Raw genomic sequence first — 10,432 nt, 5'->3', positions numbered from 1 at the left:
AAAGAGACCGGCTTGGCCACAGCCACTAATTTGTAGTATAGTGGTCATTACTGAGAGACAGCAGCCAGCTGTGGCATACTGCTGCTTATCTGGAGGTAATGAGAGGTAACATGGGTGTTATGCGGTTCCATGCACACATATTTGTCTCAACATCCAGAACGTCTCTTGACTCTCCCTCTCTCTCCTTTCTCCCTCTGTCAAATAAATCCTCTGTGGCTGTTTTGAAAAATCCCTCCACCTTTTTTTTTTTTCCTGCCAAGCATTCTTTCTCCCTCTCTTTCTCCTATTCCTCATTAAACTCACGAAGAAGAAAGCGTGTTTAGTGCGAGCCTAGGGGCCCCCCGGCTCAGTTGTGGGAAGGGAACTGTAATGCTTAATGGAGGGAGGTCTCACCCAGGGAGAGAAGACACACACATTCAACACACACACACACACACACACACACACATAGATCAGAGAGCGGCAAAGTTTGTCGGTTGATGTCGATGGCGACAGATGAACAGAACATGTCTCGTGGAGCAGCGGGAATCCTGGTGGGACTCAGGTGATGGAGGGGAGAAGGAGAGAGGAATTGCCCAAGGAGACATGGCGCTTGTCTGGCCTGTTTCCCGGCCTCCCGTGTTGGAGCATGAAAAGGAGCAGGTCGTTTACACCCCAGTGAAAAAAGCCACCATAGCCACAGCAGCACCTGGATGTTATTTGGGCTAATGGACTCGGGGCTTACTCAATAGTAATCAACTTGGGGGGGCTTGTCGCTTTGTTTCATGCGCCACCTTTCTCCAGCACTCCCTTTCTTTGTCTTGCACAACTTTTCTCTCCTCCTCCTACCTGCTCCCACTGGCTCCCTCCCTGTCCTTATCTCTCCCCACCCTCTCCTTTCTGCCTTTCGTATGTTTATTTTATTTTGCGGAGAGCTGTGTTATGACAAAGACTTCACTCCCCGGATGTATGCAGTGCTTGTGTCATGCCCTTATGAGGTATGGGGGCCCTCACATGCTCTGCCAGCCCCACCCGGCCTGCCCTTCCCAGGCAGAGAGTGCTGGGAGGAGGGGCTGGGCAAGGGTGGAGGGGGTGACTCCTGTCCACACCCTGTCCCGTCCCGCCTGGTGTTGATAGAAACTTCACACACGCAGCCACATAAACAGATAGAGCATCATTAGACTCATGAAGTAAGATTATAATATTTTCTCTCTCTTTTGTTCTCATAGACAGTTGAAAATGCTGACATGAGACTTCCTGGCACAGTCTATTGTCCTCTCTCTCTGCTATTACCTCATTCATACAAGCTCCAGTACGATTCAGGATTGTTTACCATCCATCACTAAGTCCCAGAGGGCTAAAACCTTTAGCTGGAGTCATGTAAGGCTCGATAGCCGCATAGCATTCTTTATGCAGCAGACTCATTTATCCTCGCTCTTTCCATTCAAATCACCAGAGGGTTATTTTTGAGTGAGAATGCATGCCTACACTGTGTGAGTGTTTTTTATTACAGCGGTTCACTCTCGATGCGTTTTTCTTTCATCCTCCTTGACAAAAAATGACAAACACGTTTCTTTGTTCACCATGAAATTTACTTCATTTGTCATATCATGTAGGAATCTCTCACCCCAAGACACAAAGAGCAAAGAAAAGGGGGATTTCTGGTCTTTGCAAACAGCAGCTCATGATTTGAGTCAAATGGAAAGTTGGGGTGAAATAAAGATAGAATAAATTCGGCTGTGAAAATATTTTGTTTCTCACATCGTCTTCACTTTGCTGGTGAGACAACTGGTTGATCTCAAAACCAAAGATGCCACCCAAGACATACCACTTAACACAGACTCTGCAGAGAGCTGTTTAAGAGGAAAAAATTTGACTGTACATTAAAAATAAGCCCAGTATGATAAAAGTTGTCAAATGTGTTTCCATCAGTCTCATCTTCTCTCCCTTTTCTAACAGCTTGAAAGTGAAAAAAGCCTTAAGCAAAATGTTACATTTCATCATTTTTCCATTCTTTAATTTTCACCGCAAAGCCTGACATGTTTTAAGAGGTGCAACCTAATATTGCCTGAACTCCAGGACCTACCACAAAGATCTCTGGGTAAATGGGAGGGAAGGAAGTGCACAGACAGGAGGATGGGCGTGGATGGAAAAGTGCGCAGTAACTTGGCTGCAGCACACCCTTAAGTAACAACACATGGCAGTGGAGGAATTCCTCATTCGCGGACACTCTGCATGAGCAAGGATGGGAAAGGCTGTCCAGTGTGCTCGCACCGAGCTGCCGGCCGGTTCCGAATGGGAAGCTGATAAGGCTCTGCCATACCTAATTCCTTTCCATGTTCTCATCCTGAGTAGGCATCACAATGGGCATGATTCATGGGGGTAATTCCGCCAGCTACTGACTTGGCTCCTGCCTGCATTTGGGAAGAATGTGACCTCACAATACGGCTCTTTCAGGCCCATCCCTGTCTGACTTCGACCAGCCTCTCCTTGAAGCCCTCTTCTGTTAAAGACTGCAGAGTGAGGACAAGGGAATGTAGCAGAAAGGCAAGGAAGAGAGGCTGAGTTGAGGGGAAAAAATCTCACAAACATACTCCTCCTTCCCCATCTTCCCTCTTCCTACATCACTCTCTCCCCTCCTTGTCTAATAACTAAATGATGTGCAGTGAGGAGGGGAATTTAAAACAATGAACTTGAAAGTCAACCACCGTGACGACCACAGAGACGAGCCCTGATTGCGCAGGGGAAGTTGTAGGTGTGATGCCTGTTTTATGTTTCCATATATCAGCCACAGCGACTACCACAAGTCTGGCCTAAGTGATGATCTGAACAAGAGCACGTGATGCAAAACGGTGTTTTGTAACATGAGACCTCTGAAGCACTCTCTATCTAGTGCTTAAACAAACTGCAATCATCGTGGGTAATTATTTAGCTGTATTAGGCCATTTGAAGCTCTGTTAATTCCAGGTTACATTCCATCTGTCACAGACACAAAGGCCCTTGTCTTTATCTGCAGTCTGTGCTGAAATATAAATTACACCGCGGAGCGGCTCAGGCAAAAGTAAGCTTGCAATGGATGGAGCATAAGGGAGTATAATCACAATCATGGCCAACAGTGAGTTAAGAAAACATGTGGTTTACATAGGCTTTAAAAACGATAAGGATATAATAGTATTCTTTAATGGCCTACACCAGCGCATTCTTCATCTCTAACGAGGTTAATTGAGCAGCCACAGGACATGATAAGTGGAACAAGGTATATGTTTTGTCTTTTAATTGTATCAAGGCTTTAACTCTGAGCGTGAGGCAAACACAAGCAAACTAATTTAAACTCAAAAAAAAGAGGGGGCAAGAATATGTCTTAGCTAGGGGAAGTTAGATCCTCTAATGCAGAATGTATGTAATTCGCAAACACATTAGGCATAACCCTGGTCATCCTTGGCTCTTTCTTGGATGTTCTCCCTTTATATGAGTTATTCTAACTCTTTAAAAAGTTCAGAGAAAATAGAATAGTGCCTCAGTGGTCTAATAAATCTCTTTCTTATTCAAGCAATTCACCCCTACCCCATTTAACTTCGCTGCAGAGGAAAATGACTTTACAGACCTGCACCATCATCAAACACTGAACACACATGATCATAAACACATACAATCTGGCGCAAGTAATACCATGCCCACACTGGCACACGCGCTCTCACACCACTCACATAAAAAGGGCGTCGACACATACATGTTCATAAGAGGAGGTGGTTTTTGTCCTGTCACCCTCTTTAACATCCTGCTGCACACTGCCTCATAGGAGGAGAAAATATAGTGTGATGTCACCTCTGGCATGGCCGCGGTGTCTGAAAACTTTTCATGCACCGCCCCAATGAATGAGAGGCAGACATTACTCAGAATAAGAGTGGAGTCTATCTGTTCTCCACAGTTAAAGCTGGTATTTGTTAGCGTGGACCGCTGCCAGAGCCGGGCCACTGTCTGTTGACTGCAGTTCAACACAATGCAGGATCAGATCATTCAGACTCCACAAAACATCCTCAGTATGTAGCTGTGCCACTCACAAGTCTTCCCTGTCACTCACACTGGCGGGGTCACGCTGCTCCACCAGCACCACTTGCACTGTTAAAGCAGCCTGGCGGCACCGTCTGAAAACCGCCAAGTGGGGTTAGTCATAATAGAGCTTCATCTGGCCATCAATCTTCACGCTCTCCCCCTGTGAGCAGCACGGACTGCGTCTTGTGTTGCAGTTAAAAGCTTTGGCACTGCTCTACCAGGCCTGTGATAAATTGATTGCTCTATGAAGCCTGTGGAGAATGTTCGGAGATCCCGATCCATCCTCGCCGTTTGTCACTGTGCATTAGCAGTGAATAAGGGGATTCCTGAACCCTGACTCATAAGCTCCCTAGGCAAGCACCTTTCAAATAAAATTTAGCAAAAAAACTAGAAAACTGGAAATGTAAATTGCACAGCCATTTAGAAACTTTGATATTTTTTCAAAAGTTTGAGTGAAAAACAAAAGACAGAGGCATTTTGGGCAAACAGTGTGTGAGCAGTTAAAAGAAATAGACTGCTGAAGGACCAATAAAATAATAGATTTTGGGCAATTTATCAAATGCACACACTCCCTGCTTTTCATCACTGGGAGAAGCAAAGGAGAATGCTCACTAAAGTCTGCTCATTTGTCTTCTTTCTGACGTAAGTCTTCTTCCAACTATTGTTCCCCAGCTAAGTAAATTTTGTATTTGGCAAAAATACTCCCACGTTGACACAAAAAATGTGGCAACATTACAATTGCCCCAGTTCTCTGATAATATGTGCCGACTTTCCAAAATGTCACTGGATTATTTATTTTTTTTACGATCATTTTAAGCCTTTATTTGTGCTTTGTCTTTGCTTAAATATGTCAATACAAATTAACATAACCTCATCTTTTACCCTCAATAAATATCTCAGCTCAGTCTTCCATGCGTGCCTTCAAATCTAGATCAGATATCATTGTTATCTCACCCGTCCTTATGGCTGTATCAACATTCCTATTCCAGCTGACAGGTCAGTCGAACTGTGAAGTCAAACAACAGAACGGGAGAGCGCTTTTTTTTCCCACTCATGAGAAAGTACACTCATCCTGTGGGTAAGACAGAGTTGACACTCAGCTAAATCCATGCAGTGTTTCTATTTTTGTGCGACGTCTAGACAAAAAAAAACATTTTACTAGAGACCAAAAGCCACAGCTGGGTTCTCCAAAGCTGGACTAGACTTGGACTGGCCAGAAAACACTGTACGACATGTTGGGAAAAAGTAAGTGTAAGCTATTGGTTTTCTGCCAAACACCTTGCAGCGTGTATATTTCAATTATAGAGATACTACAAGATAGATGATGAAATCATGTGTTTACTTCCTATGATGTCTTTGTGCTGGGGAAAAGATTGTCTGCAGTCATAAAACGTTTATATTAGTGTCTTTTATGGGATGTTCCTTGTATATATAATTGTTCGCAGCATCATAAAAAACTAGGCCGACAAAGTGCAAATTAAGGGGTTTGTGGGGGTGCTGACCACCTATTTTCCACACTCTAAGTCACAACATCTGTAAACAAAGTAAATGTGTTCAACCATCAGCACACGCCCAAAAGTGGGACCACAAATGATGTCATTCCAGGCTAATGAACATTTGGAGTCCAGTAACAAAGGCTTTGCATTCAATTAAAGATAAGCTTTCTTATTAATTTTATTCAAAACCTTTGTCTCCATGAAATTTATTATTGTCAGAATAAACAAAATCTGCCAAGTCTCAGAAACCCGAACTACGGTAATTTAACTTCTAATTGTAGCATCGATGAAATTTACACAGTTAAAAGTGATGATGAAATAGTTTGGGAACTTTTTTTTTTTTTTTAACAGCCCTTGTGAATTATCAGTCTGATTGTGCCAACTGCATCACTTCCCTTTTGGGGATTCTTCTGCTTCCTGCAGCTGCTGACTGAATCTCAAACGTTAGCATCCTCTGAGCCTTTACTTCAATACACACTCCCATACGCATTCATAAAGTGGCACCATTCATGCCTGATATGGGCCATGATAGAGGGAGGAGCACGCGAACACGGCAGGGCCACAATTGGCTTCAAATTAAATGTGCACGCACACCCTTCTAACACTGGACTGGACTTCCTTCCTGAGCTCTTTTTTTCATTCTTTACACAACTACATCCTTCACATTTGGTGCATACATGGGGGAGAGACTGTCCAAAAGTGTCCAACCTGATCCCTATGATTCACTGTGTGGACACATGCAAGACATGTAAAAACCAGTGTGAGTGTGATGGCAGGCTTTTCACACTGTCTTTGTTTCAAGCATAGGAAATACGAAAATGACCAAAAACAAGTATTTTTTAGTGATTTTTAGAATTGTTTTGTATGAAAAATTTTCATGTGATGATGGTGCTGGATTAAAGGTTTAGGGATTTCCAAAGTTATTAAAATTCATCCTGATGGGGACATGAGTGTCTGTACCTAATTTTATGGTAATCAATCCAATAGAAGACATTTCACTCAAAACCACATGGTGGCACCGGAAAAAGTCAGGGGATCACCAAAGTTATTAAGATACATCATCTGAGAACCACAAGTGTTGAAAATATCATGAGATAAATATGAGAAAATATCAGAGCAATCCATTCCACACTTGAGATATTTAATTTTGGACAGATGGCCATTACTAGCAGCACTTAAAAACTACTTCATAATTCAAATTGAAGGTTCTTCTAAATGTTGTAGTTTCAGTGTTTAACAGGGCCAGTGCTGTTGTCCAAACTCGGGACCTGAAAAATAAACAAATTATTAGCAGGTCTCTACTGCTGTATTTAACATCAAACGCAATATGCACTTTGACTGAATTTGTTCTGATGTTGAGGAAACATATTGGTGTGAGCAATCTGTTTCAGCACAACAATAATGACTGAAAGTCCTGTCTTGATTAAAAAAGGCTAAATTAAGCCAAACTCTGTTACAGTAACTGGGAACAAAAAAAAACACAAAGAGTCAGCAGGAAGAAAGGACCTCCATTAGCCTTCACCGTAGCCCACTGATGATTGATATGATAGCAAGCCCATTCAAACTGCAAATTTTACACATGATTGAGGCTCTATTGGATGTAATGAAATGGCCTTCCTGAATACTGCACTTGAGTGACTGTGTGACCACCAGCACAATAGCTGCTATTATACTTTTGGGCCCTCAACCCATTTTTTATTGTACCAGGTCCACTGTGTTATTATTGCAGAACTCAGAGTGAACCCGAGGCTTTGGTTTCTTGCTGTTACGGATGTGACCGTTCTCTCCACCAGGAGCAATTCACAGAGTGTTAATTGACCACCGCAATCACTCAACAGATTTATGGAAAGTCTGAAGGGTCACAGGAGACTTCCAGGGGAGGCCGTCCAGGGAGCAGGGCTGGCCCCGGAGCTGCGACTGGGGAATTTCTGGCCTTTGTAACCACACTGCAGGTTCATAAACTCCCTGCCTTCCTATAATGACCTCAGAGGAAATGTACAATATATAGAAAAATGATATTCAAATGAGCCACAGAGGAAAACTAAATCATCTTGTGGGTGTCATTGTGTGGGGTTTTGCGTTGATTAACCTGTAATCACACTAATAGTTCCACAGCAATGATCATGATGCGTACATCTGAAAAAACACACACTACACTCACAAAATCTCACCTATTATCTTACATACAGACATGACCCAGTTTGTGGCTCTTTGTCAGCCACTCATACAGATGTGTCTCATTCGCTGGGGGAGGAGTCGTAGCACAGACAGACCCTGGGCACCGGGGTCCATCTGGCCGATTATAATCAGCTTTAAACAGCAGCGCTACAGGCAAGGAAACGGGTACAAAGGCGCATGTGTAAAAACAGAGATTTCACTGTTAGCATTAACTACCATACAGTAGCTAGCATTTAATCATCTTCATTTACATGTATTGATTTGTGAACACACGGAACGCAAACACTCATGTGATACAGTCACGATGGGTGCTGGTGCTGAATGATGAGATAATGATGATGATGGTTGTGATCATTGTTTATCCCCCAGCCCAGTGTGTCAGTATGTCATAGTATTAGTTTGAACGACTGTGCATGTGGCCCTGCATCTGGACACTCTTAATACTGTTTAATCCCTTCCTGTCAGCCAGCCAGGCTTGTCCTCATGCCAACATACTATCTACAGTGTGTCACTTATCTTCAAACAGAGAAAGTGAGCATCCACTAATGTCTTCACTTTAACTGTACGCAGCTGGAATAATGATGCTCTAGGACCTTTTTGTGTTAAGGTAAGCATGAACCTTCCTTTCCACATTAATAATACATTCACCTTTTAATCCAACCTTGACACGCAGTATTGTTAACAAAGGATGCGTGTGGAGTGCTATTAGAATAGGAGGCCAAACAATGCAGCCGCTTTTCTAAAGAAGGGTGAAGGCAGTGCACTTCTCCTTATAATAATTTACAAACACTGGCATCATTCTGAATTTAATGGATCGTTTTTGTGGACAGAATGGTTAGGAAATTGCTCCTACAGTTTAACATGAACCAGTTGAGAATAATTGCTTTAGGCATGCCAATAATTTTACAGTGATTATGTGATAAGCTGTATCATTTCTTTTGATGAAATGTGTAACTGCCTTTTTGTGTGAGTTGCCCAGACCTGATGATTTACGAGGGCTGTAAGACTGTGTTTTGCTGCATGGAGCCTGCATGGAGCATGGAGACTAAATGCCATGCTCGCTTACACAGCAACGCAGCACTAATGGGTTTGTGTTACATTGCTAAATCAACTCGAGCTGTGAAGCGGCTCCCAGCAAACCTTTATGATCCATTAACCACCAGGCATGGTTTTGCCAGGGTGCCTGTGCCAGCTGGCAGAAACTGACAAGCCTGTATCATGAGCAGCCTCCGCCAGCGATAGCTTTACTGAGGTTTACAGAATTCCCCCCGTTCTCTCGAGCTGATTACATACATGTTGTTTTCTCATTAGTCGAGGCTCCTCGTGGTCCTGTCTTGTGGAAACGGTTGATGGAACGAAGGTAAACGCAGTGTGTACAATATGGTAGACTTGATGTCTGCAGACAGCTCGGGAAGAGAGACAAGTCTGTGGAGTGGTTTGAGTTTGGGTGGAGACAGCAGCATTTACTGTAGAACTGCAGACAAATATGCATGGACCCCACCCTAGGCTAGTGATCAACTCCTCTGTCATCAGTGTCTGTATCACACAGACAGAGATTGATATCCAAGGATCCGATTCCTCGGGATTCTTCTTGCAAAAGAAGTCCCATTTTTCAAACATTTGGAAACTTGAAAGTTTTCTGCAGCGCTGTTTGACTGTTTTATTGTGTTATTCATGAAGGCTGGCAGCACTCCGCAATATCTACACACAAATAAGCTCCCGATTTTCCGAGCTGCCTTTCGACAGTTGTCAGTGCATGGCTTATTTCTGAAAATTTTATGACATTTTTTGCAACCTTGTAGTTACGAGGCTGTTATTGTTAAATATTTCAATCCTATTTACCCAGCTTTTCTCCTGAGTTCACTTCTATCTAAGCTCTTTGTGGATGACTAATTGTCTCATGTTTCTTGGCTCATGTTTAATGGGTGAATAAAGGCGCGGAGAAAAGACAACTGAACTACCAAAGGCATGTATGCAAAGAATGAGTGAATTTATAGGCTTTTCTTTACATTGTAATTGCTAATCATTTGGATTAGATGTAATCCAACTGTTGAAATATTTAATCCATAATCCTGCTTCTTCCTCAGATCTACCTACACACCCATGGTTTTCAAACTGCACTTGTTTATGACTCTGCAGTCAGATGGATGTAAGGGAAATTCCGAGTAGAAGTTTATCAGATTAAAAACACTAGCGAGCCAGCATGAAGGCTGTTAAATCTACATGGACACAGTTATCTAGGTCACAGGTAGATGAGATAGACAGATCAGAAATTTCCTCTTCCTCTACAATGAGGCACTTTCACTAGGTTGGATAGTAGGCGAGATATCAGGAGCAGGGGAGGAGCAGAGGGTCGTGGTGGGCATGAGCAATAGCGAGAAAGAGACTAACAATAGTTCAAAGCTTCTCGGTTTGTATTTGATCCATTGTCCCCGCTGGTCTTTAGAGACCACCACCAACAAGGCATCGTCTTACTCAGGTTGACAGGGTTTTGTATAGCTAAGATGCCCTGGGAGATTAGGTTCAGGTGAAGCTCAGGTTTAGAGAGGAGTGGGAGGAACGGTATTTCATCATTGTTTTAGGCTGTTTCTGTGAGAAAAGAAGACAGTTTGGTGAGACTGCATTCGTTCAAATGATAGATTTTAAGTTTTATCTGCAACAGAAGCTGTAATTACGTACATCACTTTGTTACAGAATGTGTGTAATGAGAAAAAAGCCAGATAAGC

The sequence above is a fragment of the Seriola dumerili genome, unplaced genomic scaffold, assembly GCF_002260705.1.
Source record: "Seriola dumerili isolate Sdu_G_001 unplaced genomic scaffold, Sdu_1.0 BDQW01000073.1, whole genome shotgun sequence".
NCBI classification, from domain to species: domain Eukaryota; kingdom Metazoa; phylum Chordata; class Actinopteri; order Carangiformes; family Carangidae; genus Seriola; species Seriola dumerili.
This window is presented reverse-complemented; position numbering follows the sequence as displayed.